This window comes from Struthio camelus, chromosome 4 (assembly GCF_040807025.1).
Source record: "Struthio camelus isolate bStrCam1 chromosome 4, bStrCam1.hap1, whole genome shotgun sequence".
NCBI classification, from domain to species: domain Eukaryota; kingdom Metazoa; phylum Chordata; class Aves; order Struthioniformes; family Struthionidae; genus Struthio; species Struthio camelus.
In genome coordinates, this window is record NC_090945.1 from 50,485,911 (window position 1) to 50,499,360 (window position 13,450).

Sequence of the window (13,450 nt, forward strand, 5' to 3'; positions counted from 1 at the left end):
CAATCAGCGCTTCTAATAAAACAAAGACTGATATATGACCTGAGAAGGGGAATTCAGAATTTTAATTACTAGATTCCTATAGTGTTGCTAAATGAAACATTTTCTGGAAACCTAGCTACATTTTGTTTTTCTTTTCTTCTGGCTTTCAGAATTACAGTGCAAGCTTCTATGGCCAAGTTGTGACTGCTGTTATGAGAACATGCTATGGAGGTGTACCTGACCGCTTGTTGCTTAATGCAAATATCAGGGGTAAATCATATGATTACAGATAGCTAGAGGAGTTGGGCCTGGATTAGATGAGCTCTAGGCGAGCATCCTGTGGTCTAAACACAGGGCTGCACTGAGAGCAGTTATCCAGGCTTGTTACAGGTGTGAGGCAAAGTCCAGCGGCCTGGTATGTTCCAGAAGACGCCTGTGGTGGCTGCCTGCTTTGCCAAAGCAGCCATTCCTCTAGGTCTGCTCTCTGAATCCTCTGTCACCATTAACTTGGTCTTATGCTGTGACCTAGAAGCATACCTGAGTCCTTTCATCTTGTCTCAGGACCATTCAGATTATTGTGACAGAACTGAAACGCTGAATCTCAAAGCTCCTGTTAAGACAGCCATACGCTCCAAGAATAGGCTGAATTTCTTTTAGTTGTGTACAAGGACAATGCTAAAATGTGAGATATGTTCCTCTTTTATTCCACAGAAGGAGGATGTATCTGAAGAAGCATGAAGAAGCTACCTCAGGTGGTGGTTTATAGTTTTTTTGTTAATCTTTCTCATTTCTTAGGTGGAAGTCCTTTGCATGTATTATCACTTTTGTCGGTTTTTGATAAAAGCAAAATAAGTTGAGTTTCAGGAAATCTCAGGTTTCAGGCCTTCTCCTCGCTTCCTTGCTGCTTGCCAACAGACTCTATTAACTCTTTGGCAAGTGAGATTTCTTCCCCAAATATAACATATGTGTAAGGTGTCACTCAGAGAGTAATGTTTGCTGCTCAGCTGGATATGATGTGTACGGTTTGCTAGACCACCCTGAAATCACTCTGAAAACTTAAGGGAAAAGTAAAAATAACTTGTTGATGAGGTGTTTTTTCCCCTCTAATAGAATGAATTATTCAGGAACTAATTACTAGATTTGGAGATAGAGACACAAAGAAAAAAATGTAACAATATGTCTTTATATCTGCCTTTATCTTAACATCTGGTTCTTATCTGTCTGTTAGAGAAGCCGTGCTAGCTGACAGGATAATTTTCATAGTTAGAGAAGGGGATTCATTATTAGGCAAGTCTCATCTTCCAAGTATTTTTCCAAATGGGAATTTCTGTTTGAGCTAAACTGTTCCATCTATACTTGCTTACACACTGAGACCGTATTAAATACAAATGCAGGCCCTGGTATATTCTGTAATTCTCAGTTTCTGTAGTTAATTTAATCAAGAATATGCATGTATGACTTCCTCACTGATCGAGTGAGGTTTGTTGCAATGTCAAGCTTTGTTCTGTGAACAAAGTGCTATTGATGCAACCCCCTTGCTGTGAAGACCTAAACAGGGTTAGCTGCAGCTTCTTAGTAAACCAACAGAGAAATAGACTGCAATAAACTGTTTGATTTATATAATGTAGCATTTTGAATAGGGAGCATAAGCATTTCAGAGTTGCCCACAAGAGTTTTAACTCCAGTATGTAACTTCTTATACTGTATAATTTTGGAACTATCTATTAATAGAGGTGATAAGAAATGCAGCTAAGCGAGCCTTTGATCAAAACCATGTAGGAGAAGTAGCAAGGCCAATTTAAGAATCATGGTATTTCGGTGCAGGCTGAAGCCTGTTGTAAATCCAGTATTTTCAAGCCTGGGTGCCAAAATTCAGGATATGGAAATCTTTGTTTTCATGCCTCATTTTTACAGATTTGTAACCAGTGCCAAAATGCCAAATTTTTAATGTCAAAAACTCCTACTGCAGTCAATAAAACTGTGCATGATCAGCATCTCTGACAGAATCCAGCCAGTTTGAAGGTATTTCTATAATTTTCAGGAGCTAATTCAAACCTCATCTCTTCTTTATTCTTAGACTTTTGCCTGCTTGCATATACCTTACCTTTCTATAACATCTGTTCCTTGAAAACTAGGTTCAAGTGCTGGATTTAAGTTGTCTTCTTTCATCTCCAAGTCTGACTCCTATTTTACATATTGCATTCTCTGTCTTCCAGACTCAGAATTTCTGCAGTTCACTAATTCTCTACATCCAGCTCCTCTTCTTGGTAATGGCAGTTAGAGTGTTCTCCAAGAGCTGTCTTTTATCTGCAGTTTATTCTCACTCGGGTCACAAATGAGCATATAAATAGTACTATTTAAAATAGTCTTCGCATCCATTTTTAACATAAAATTGTTACATCATGTTTTTCATCTCACCTGAAGTTTTTAATCGGCATACTGTGTTTTTCCTTAATTTTGACTGTTTTCTTGTTTTGCTCATACTGACCATTCCGTTTAGAGGCAAATACTCTCTTCCTGCTGTCCTAATCCCCTCGTCAGTACTTCAGTATTGGTGTGTTCTCCTGTTAGATTTGTTCTTTCTGTATGTTATTTGCTGATGATTTCTCTCTTTTTTTTATGTTTATATCTATTTCTCTGACCGGTCCTCCACTTGTTAAATTCCTTGTTCCATACTTGCCTTTGCAAGCCAAATTCCTCATTTTGTGCAGGCCAGCACCAATAACAGGACAAAGACAGAACAGATAATATTGCACGTGCTCTCTTTTTATATCTCCAGTGAAAAGTAGAAATCCCAGGTGTCTTGCTAAATTGTCTGCTGGAAAGTAACCTGAGACTTATATTCTTATTTCCAAGCTGTCTGGCAACCTTGACGTTTTCTTCCAAAATATTAATTACCTTCTTTGCCCACCCATAATAGTCATGATCATAACTATTCCATAAATAGGGGTGAGAAATTAATTTTCTGCTTTCAGTATAAAATTTCATTTTCTTGGTATGCTGCTTCTGTACTCAACACCTACCCACACACTTCACAGCTTTATTTCTTCTGTTACCTTCTCCTTACTTGTCAAGGCTATTTCTGATATCTAAAAAAATTATTTTCCATTTCCATCCCTTTCACTTTCCCATGATTTTCCGATCTTGATGCAGTGGCTTTTTATGTTATTTCCATGATCTTTCCCTAAATCCTAAAATCTGTTATGGTGCATCAAACTTATAAAAACTCCCACTGGACAGCAACATGACGGCATCAAACTGCAAATCACTGCATCAAACACATTCTGAAGAAAGAGGCCTCAACTTATCTCTGGCCTTAACTTGCCTCTTCCATCTCATATCAGGAATCTTGAACATGTGTATCTCTTCATATCTGGGCAAGTAGTTTTCTCTTTATAGACATGTTTCTTCTGCTATAAATTCCTTTTATGTTTGTCTCCTTTACCTCAGTGGAGTTTCTCTCCCAAGTTTCTTCTTATTCCTTTCAAATTATTCTTCATTTATGCTAAACTTTAGATTTCCTCTATAGAAAGTGCTCCTATTTTTATGTACTATTTCCTGTCATTTATCTTAGCTGTATCTTCGGATTTCATTATTACAGTATGATAATACTTAAATCTTCATATAAGAGCTGTTATACAAAATCATTTTCATACATCTTTATATGGGCTTTAGCAATGGAAAGTTTAAAATAAATGTGCTAAATTCATTCTGTGCTAAGGGACAAATGATCCTTTCAGCTAACCTGTGGAGTAGGGTAAAAATTTAAAAAAAAATCAGGATTCTCAAATATTCCTCTTTAGCTAGCAAAATTAAACTAAGAGAAACGTTACTGCTATAATCACCCTCTTATTTGTTTTATAGCTCACCTCAGCATGGTAAGGTCTCTTTGACCTACTTGCTAAGTTTGCGAATATTCCTATTTCCTCAAATGCCCATTACCACTAAAGGCATTTTCCTTCCTCAGTAGTAACTGGTCCCCTCCTAGGATATAGTGGCAAGAAAACTGTAAAACGGAAGATGGCAGAGAGCCTTCATTTTGTAACATGTCCTGAGTGTTAGGTTGGCAGCAGGGCAGAGGGATCTCAGGTGCCACTATCATGTTGCACACAAGCTCTTTTCTCATCTCTCCCTGGCCATTTCCTACGCTCACTGAGCTAATTATGGAGGGGCAGCTAGGGGCCATGCTACTTTAGCTTGTCAATAATGACAGGTGCTGCTTGGAGTTCTCATAGGAAATACATTTGACATCCCAACTTTGAAGAAACAGCAACTCTCTGCTGCCCGTGTAGATATGAGGGGAAAATATAATAACTAGTAAGCCTAATTTATTTCATAAACAGAGTTGGCACTGTGATTCCTTCTCAAGATTTCCTGGCACTTTCCCATTATGAGATCCTGGTTTTAGTTGTCTACATCAGACAAACATTATTGTTCAGGCTGAAATAACCCGGGCTGGATATTTGCCTCTATTAAGATTATCTTTCAGGTTGTATTCATATTTATTTAATATTATTTTACCCTTAAACCTAGTATAAATAGAAGCGATACGCATTCACATTAGGAAGGCATCAACTCAGACAGCAAAGACAGCACATGCTAAATGAAGAATTCCTACATGGAGCCACAGCAGCTTTGTGCTATAGAAAACAGATGATTGGGTAAAGAAGCCAAAGAGCAGGATGTGATCTCTGAAGCTGAAGTCATTAAGAAATTCAAAGGTGGATGGTGATAAGGGAGACAGACATTAGTTAGATATTTTCAATTCTATGTCTCAGAATAGAACAAATAGCATTAAGGTTATATGTACTGAAGAAAAATTATCTTTGAGAACAGCCTTCAGACCAGCGTAGGAAGATAAATTAAAATAACAGGTGTACTTTTATTTCTTCAAAACTGAGGAAGCAAAGGGAATTGAAAAGTGATATTCTTCATTTACAGGAAAGTAAACTAAGATACTCGCTATTACTTCCACAGGATGTTTAGTGGATCCTGTAGGGACAGTAACAAGGAAAACACCAAAACTCTCCATTGGTATACCTGTGCTAAGACATGAGCATTTTTTCAGAAGAGATGAATTCTTACACAAGCAAAATAAGAAATAGTTCAAAAAAATCATAAGAATTTTATGGGGCTTGTGAAAACTAGTTACTCTTTTGTTAGTACAACTTTTATGATACAATTGAATTATGATAAAAAAATGAAGCTTTTTCTCCATGCAAAAAGTCTGTTAAATTGACCTTAACAATTTTTAATGGATTAGAGAACCAGGAGGTCTCTTGGGGGGCTTTTCTGTGGGTTATTTTGTTTGAGCATGTAGTGCTGGGCATTTCTTCAAGGTATTGAACAGTGTTTCAGATGGTCTGCAGTATGAGAACCTGAAGTTATCTAGTGCAATGGAATCAATATTGAGCAATATTTTGTCTCTGAAAGAAATTCAGTCTGACAGAAAAGAGTAAGAGCAGTGTAAGAAAACCAAGACTCTGGCTAAAAACTGGATACAGAAATTCCCTGTAAAGCAGTACAAATTAGTTGATGTCACCAGAGCAAGAAAACCATAGTGACAGAATAAAATGTTATCCAGGTTCCAGAATACTTTATTATCACCACCTTAGGTCACTAAGCTTCACAAGCTATATCCATCAACTTTGATAGCAGTGTATATACTCACAGTTGAAGCTAGAAGGTGCAATGCTTTAATGTACTAAAGATTTACATTAAGACACCTGGGTTCAAACTCAGCTTATGACAAAAACAAAATGGGTTTGTTGGTCTCAGCCTGCTCTCTAGTGGACAATTGCACATAAACTCAGTCCTCAGAAGAATCCCAAGAATTAGATGTGTTGGCCAAGACACATGGTGAAATTCATATTCTCTGAACAACATCATTAAGAATAAAAAGAAACTGGATATCTATGTTTTCTGTGCTATTATGAAACGCTGTAAGAGGAGACATTTCCATCAGCATCTCTTAAATACTACATTCAGTCCTTGTTACCAGGATTTGCAAGGATACAACAGAACTGGAAACAATCCAGTGGAAGGCAGCAAAGGCACTTTTAGATGCTTCCATGTTAGGGGAGAATGAAGATAAGATGACATATTGCCATAATAGAGGAATATAACATTTATGACTAGGTAAAATAGTTGTCCTTACTTACCCATTTTTCATATTACAAGACGCTGAGACACAAAAAGTTGACAAATGTAACGTGATAAAAGGAAATCTTTTCTCAATACCTACTTAACCTGTGAGTTTGTTTCTGAGAGACAACTTAAAAGACATGAGCTAAATAGGACTTAAAAGATTAAGCTTTTATATGAATAATAAGAATAGCAAGGCTTATGTAAGATAGTATTTAAATGTATAAGAGAGATAAAATCTCAAGATTCAGGATATAAAAACAAACATAAATTGCCTAGAGCTTGGGAAGAAACTGCACCGACAGATGTCTTATTTCATGACTGTCCCTTACAACGGTTACATTCACTTCAACAGGCAGGCAGTAGAATGCTGGAATCTTAAATTTGTGTAATGTCTGGTATTTCCTGTGCTTCCAAACTAAATTCCTTAGTGACTCATTAGTAGAAATAAGGTGCAAAAAGTTGTCAGGAACTCCGACCCTATTTCAGGTTATTTCCCTTTCTATTGCTTAACTTTTTATAAGTCAGGAGAATAATACCTACTAATATCCAAGCATTTACAATTACAGTCATATGCCAACTACAGAAGCAAAGTAAAGATTTTATCAAGTTAAAGTCTCTTTTTAAAACTTAAAAATAATAATAATATTAGTTTTTGGTAACTCATAATTGACCATTTACATCCTGACACCGACAGTTTTGCTTTTAATTACAAAGTCTTGTACTTTGTTCTGGTATATGCTGACCATTCCATCATTTTTCATCATGTCATCTACCTCACTTCTCGCAGGAATGTTTGAACACTTCTACCTTTTACAAGCTTATATTTCAAGTTCAAAATTCATTTAAAATTTATTTTTTATCCAAATGCAGTTCACCTCATGGACTGGCTGCTATTTACCATGTTTAGAATAATGTATTTATGGATTTTACATAGTCAAAACACAAAAGCAGTCTCTTGAATTACTGAAATAATTCTTACTCTGATTTTAGAGAATCATTTTTCACAAGAAAACAGTTTTAACTTCAGTTTTGCAAAGAAATGCAACTTCAGATGTATTTTAAAGGAGAATTTATCAATCATTAACTTCCGTTGCGCTCTCAGTTACAAATTATACTACTTGGGTTGTCAAAGCCCTTATTTTTGTGGTGTTTTCATAGTTACCATTTCTGATTATTTTATTTCCAATCTTATGATAGTTGATGTTTTACTTAAAGCTTGAGCTAGAAAATACTATGACAAAACGTGAGCTACCATTTACAGAAAACATTTTTTTTAGACTTTATAGTTAAAAGTGTGACCTAAGTGAATCTGAAAGACCCTAAAAATCACATGGCAAATAAAGTAAATTCTTAATTTATTATTAATTAAATGTTTCAATATGGGGAAGAGAGCTGACTCATAACTGCTGAGCATGTAAAGATGACAATATGCTTCCATGAGTAAATTTTTACTGCAAAATTATGTATTTATGGAATAGCTTGACATGTGTAATTTCCTTCCAGACGAAAAAAAAATAATTAGAAATGTTAAATAGGACCTAAATTTGTCAAGCATGATGCAGAGGAACGAAGCAGCTAAGACTCATATAACTTCAAAAGAATGTGAATTATGCATTTAAATTCAGACTTGTGGCCTGAACTGAGATAATTACCAAGAAAATATCAGCTTTTGCAGTCAATAAAAGACAGTGCATAGAGTTTGTCAGTTTTTCTGAGCTGACAAATGAAAGATGATATCTGCTGAAATGAGTTACAGTTTGTATGAGAACTACTATGGTCCCTAAGAGCTAATGTTTTTATTCTCAAAGCCTGAAGCTGTAAGGAATATTAATAAAGCTATTTCTGTTTAGCTAGTTGTAGTATATCAGGTACCCAGTAAAAAAAGAGGCTTCTTGTTGGAAGTAGTCTTCTATGTGGCGCCAAACAGCTTTCTAAAAATGACTTTCTGCTCTATTCTCCTAATAATTCAGCAGCAGTTGGACCAGGGAAACCCTGTCAGAAGTACCAATTGCTGGTACAGAATTTCTGTTGTACTCATGACTGCCTACTGGCAAATAGTAATGCAGAAAACAAAAATGAGTAAGATGTGCTATATCTCAAAACGGTGCTGGACATGGGATATAGCAAGTGTACTGCTAAAGGAGAAATCCCGCCCGTAGTAGTGCTGCCTCACTGGTAGAGGGCAAATGAATAAAAAATGGTGCAGTTTATGCTATGCAAGAACTTAAATCTTGATTTGTGATCCTGCAAAAGAGCTTCAAATCCTTTATCTTCTGCAGAGCAGAGATCCATGTATGTTAGAGGAAGGGCATACTGCAGCCATGACTGTATATATTCCAGGGATGTAAAGCACTGAACGATAGCCCAGGATCAGGCAGAGATGATCAAAGCCTCTTGTCTCCCTGTGAGGGAGCAGCGGAAGCAAGGCTGTTCTGTAAAGCAGGGTGAGCCAGGGCTGAAGACGGCCACAGCACAGGCCAACCAGTGCCCGCACCAACAGGACACAGTCCTATGGTGCCAGAGGTGGGCAAGCAGAGCCAGGGTGACACCCTATTGACAGTCCAGCAAGCATCAGGCAAAGACAAGGTGATAAGCCAGGTCGAAGGTCCAGCCAGGAAATCAAAAAGCAATCTAGGAATGGGGCTAGGGACAGGTACACCCCCAGTGTAGCTGCCACAGGGACTATAGTCCCAGCCTGACCTGAAATGGCACTCCTGCTCAGAGGGTGTGAGGGAGCCCTGGGGGAGGCTGGTCAGGGTATCTAGTGCCTATTAGCGCACTCAAGGCCCTGACACTAACTTCTATGGGAGCCCACTGTGACAAGCTTCTCTCTTTGATCCTGAATTTAGAATATGGGAGAATGGGTTAATCCTACATGTTTATTTTCATTTGTGATAATGTTTTATTGACCAAATTGGTACTTAGGACCCAAGCTTTCAGTTTTCTCACTGGTTGCTGTCACTTGGGAAAGTGACATAATATGGAACAAAGTTTTAAGTTCTGGATTTCAGCTTTCAGCTGAATCTTTTCAGCTTTTTCTCAGCTTTTTTTCAAAAGGCTTCTGAGCCTTGGTGCAGAAAAACATAAGTAGTAAAGATCCTTAGAAGTCTGGAAAAGCACCCTAGTACGGAAATGAGAAGAATCTCAGTCTACTATTATTTTTAACCCTCAAAATTCTGAAACTCTAGTCATTGATTTCGAGTGTCATAACTGAACTCCCTTAGCCGTGGATGGCCAGTTGCCCTATACCCAGAGGCATAGTACACTTTGGATGAGTAAGCCATTGTCTTGAACAAAAGACCTTCCCACTAGCCTGACTGGAGGTTGAGGTACCTGAGGCAAGCAAAATCTTTTATGTCACATTGATGACAGACCTACACCTTCCCCTTGCACAATCTCTTAGTCGTTCATTGTAATTCTCACAGTTGACTTCTGCAAAGAGGCCTTGGTACTGAGCCATTCCCTTGGCTTCTGCTGACCATCTGTGTGCAAGACTCATGAAACAGCTGAGTCACTGAACAGATACCGTGAAGAGTTGTCCCTTTCACCTTAGCAGGGAAGCCGGAGGCACATCCTACTATCAATACCCTTATTGTCCAAAGGATCACTCTGACTGCCGTTATCATTCCAGACGTGATGTCAGATGACTGCTTAGTCCCCATTGCCATGATCCCAAAATGGCAGGAAGATTGCCACACAAATAGAAAAAGGGACAACTGTTCTCCAAAACTGGCAGTAATATTAGAGAGACACACAGTGGGCAGCTGAATGAACTATCCATAAGAGCAGAAGAGAAAGGGAAGTCAGGTAAGAGCCCAGAAAGTCCTAGAACAGTGCACACACTTCTCCCTGTATTTTCCTTTCTCTTTTCTGTATAGACACAGCTCTGAGGAAAGGAACTGTGCCAGGAATCTCTTTCAGCTACACCTAGACTAGATCATGGACAAGGAACAGCCATAGGCTTATGCCCTGGCACTTCTTCCCTACAGTTTTACTTTAATTCAAAAAGAATAGCCAAGTAAGAAAGAGGAAGTTTGTTAAAAAGAAGCTAAAAGGGCAGCTAAGAGTCTCAATTCTGTACAGGCACCAAGGAACCTATTTAAGGATATTGTATTAGAAATATATATGCTGTCTCTTAAGAAAGACTTTAGAAGGGGCAAAAGGAAGCTGGTGTAACGACAGGGTAAGTGAGGTTGTTAGAAGCAAAAATACATCTTTGAACATGCTGAAGTCATGTTCAAATGACACAAGAAGAAAGAGTCACAAACTCTGGCAGGTTAAATGTGAAAACATAATAAGGCAGGCCAAAAAGCATCTGAAGAATAACTAACAAAAGGAATGAAAACTAATAATCCTTTTCTCTACAAAACACCTCAGGAGCAGGAAGTTTGCCAGAGTCTGCGAGACCAGTTGGTTTTCAGGGCATAAAAGAGTACTCAGAGAAGACAAGGTCGTTGCAGAGAAGCTAAGTGAACTCTTTGTATTGGCATTCACTGTGGAAGAAACTGAGAAGATTCCAAAACCAGAACCCTTCTTGGCAGGGGACCCATCAGAAGATCAGTATGAAGTTGAAATTACTGTAGAAGAGATTATGGAATAAATAGATAAAGTGAAAATCACCAGGATTGTATGGTATTCACTCCAAACTTCTAAAGGAACTCAAGGACGAAAGAGCTGAATTACTCACAGCAGGGTGTAACGTATTGCTTAAAATTGCCTTGCTTCTGGAAGGCAGCAGATGTGACATCAATTCTTTAAAAAGATTCCCGAGAAAATCCAGGGAACCGTAGGAATGTAAGTCTGACGTGTATTGGCCAAATGAATAGAAACAATAATAACAGAATTAGGGGACACCTGGATAGATCCAATTTATTTGGAAAGAGTTGACATTCTGTAGAGGAAAGTACCGCCTTACAATTTCTGATAAAAGTTATTTAAAGGAATCAAAAAGGATATGGATAATATGGGGTGATGAGGTTGATACAGTTTACTCTGATGTCAGAAAGACCTGAGTTGAAGTTAGACTTAGGGTTTGCTAAACTGGAATGTCTACAGGGATGGTGAGACAGATGGTAGAAAATAGATCACCCAGGAAGTGCAGGGCAGGCCTCGGGGGGGTTCATAGGAAGAACATTATGCGAAGGGAGTCAGCGTGTGCTCAGCCTAGGCCTGGCATTAGCCTTGGGACGAGACTGAGGAAAAGTAGTTGAAAAGAGCGTGGCTCTTGTTCCCAGATGGAGGAAAAGGCCTAGAAAAGCAGATGAGACCTCTCACTGGTAAACTGAGACATTATTACCTATATTATTATTTTCAGTACATTCAGATGTAGCCCAGTAAATATGATTTTGCCAATACTAGTAAAAGGCCACAGACTTTGTAGTGACCTGACAGTGTAGGGTCTCAGGAGTTGTCTGGGATTGTCTTGACTTCATCTGATTTTAGTTTGTATTTTATCAGTATATAACAATCACCTAGTTGTTAAGTGTTTGCTTGCTGCAAACCAAATGGAAATAAACATATAAATACAGTCTATGTAAGTTAATATTCTTCAGCCTGGAAAAGAGATACGTTAGGAAGGATATGATAGAGTGTCAAAATCATGAATGTCATGAAGAGAGTGAATAGGCCTTTATTGTTCATTATCTTTTCCAGTTCCAGAATTAAGGGGAGTCACAGAAAATAAATAAGACCCTGACTCAAAACAAACGAAAGGAAGTGGTTCTTCGTGCAACAGTAGTACACCTATGAAACTCCATGCCCTATGATGTTATGGATATTTGGAGGTTACCTGGTCTTAAGGAGAGTCTGGTCAAACTCATGAACATGAAGTTCATTGAGGACTGTGAAATCCATTCATGTGTAAGTCCAGTTCTCTAATCAGTCACTTTCTCCTGTCAGTTACCACCAGAGTCCTGGCCTAGCTCATAGGTCACAGAGAACTGCTTGTCCTTAGTATAGCTGTGGTTCTGCTCTGTCTCCCCAGACCAGACAATGTATGGTTCTGGAATATATGCAAATCTCACTGATTCTACTTATTAAATGATGATCCAGATACCCAACTATCAGCCCTTCTGTATCGTGGGACTGGGAGTGTATGGGAAGGAGGGTTTCTTTCTAATTTGGCAAAAGTTCTTACTTGGGAGCAGGTCACAAAAGGTAAGAGCCTGGCCAATGTAGTGATTTCTCCATAGAAGAATTCATCTAGGTACCTAGCTTTTCAGATAATTCCTATTGTTCTTTTCCCTGCACACACAGACCCCCTCTTGCCTCTTTGATGCCTTGGGGGATTTGTGCAGATCACCTCCTCCTTCTCCATCCCTATCATAGCACAGCTTGCACCCAGAGATCTAGACAAAAGCCATTTGTGCACCACCACCAGGGAACTAAGGTGGGATTTGACTAGAATCAAGGAAAGTTAGCTGACCACACTTGGAAGTGATACAGCATACGGTGTTCCCATTTGTACTTCCACCTCCAAATGACACAGAACTCAAAATCGGTAAAGCCAGGGAAACAGAGCGTCCCCTAGAACATGCAGTACAAACTGTGTCTCATCTTTGAAAGCAGTGACAGAGAATATGCCAGAAGGGATTGCCGCTGGTCCAAGAATACGTAGCGGGAGATGTCAACTCTGTCTCATCCCTGTCCCTCATGATCGGTCGTCATGATGGACGATCACCAGGGACCAGAAAACCTCAGGAAGCAACGGTGGGACACGTAAGCCAATGTGGTAAAAGCATTAGGTCACATGAATGGATAAAGAACCTGTCCTCAGCCACGGTCTGAGACTGCCTACCAATCTGTGAAGTGGACTGTAGTGCTTGAGTTTATGGGACCATGCGTTGCACATGGAACACGATTATTTTCTCTCTGCGTGGAGAGACAAATTCAGGCGTTGTTCTTCTGATTTCATGCAGTCAAAACGAGAAGATGTTACCGTTTGTCTATTTCCTTGTTTTCATTATTTAAAAATACATATGAATTAATAAAGCACAAAAAAATTGCTCTTTGTGTAAGGGAAACAAAGGTGTTGCTCAGAAAAGTCTGTGTTGCCATTAATGTGCCCACAGAATTCACAGCGTAGTCAAAAGAACAGCATACGGCAAAAGTCTCAAATCAGACCACGAACCTCTGTTGAATTTGTGGGGCTTCAGTGGCAAGGAATTCTAAAGGAATTCCAGTTCTAAATATATAACAGCCTTATAGGTTAGAACAGTAATTCTTCTCACATCAAATGTAATTGGTACTTTTCAGATTTAATGTATTTGTGACATTTTTGCAGACTCATATTTCCTTTGTCTTCACATTGCTACAGAGTCGCACC

General features: G+C 38.6%; 1 long non-coding RNA gene across 1 annotated transcript in view; it reads left to right on the plus strand.

The window, feature by feature from the left end:
* The window catches only part of LOC138067200 (uncharacterized), a 16,140-nt gene extending 2,690 nt beyond the window's left edge, over positions 1-13,450 (plus strand). Inside the window, exons 2-3 of the long non-coding RNA XR_011141029.1 lie at positions 691-731; positions 10,504-13,450. This is a non-coding gene — a long non-coding RNA (uncharacterized lncRNA). The remainder of the gene's footprint in view (positions 1-690; positions 732-10,503) is intronic.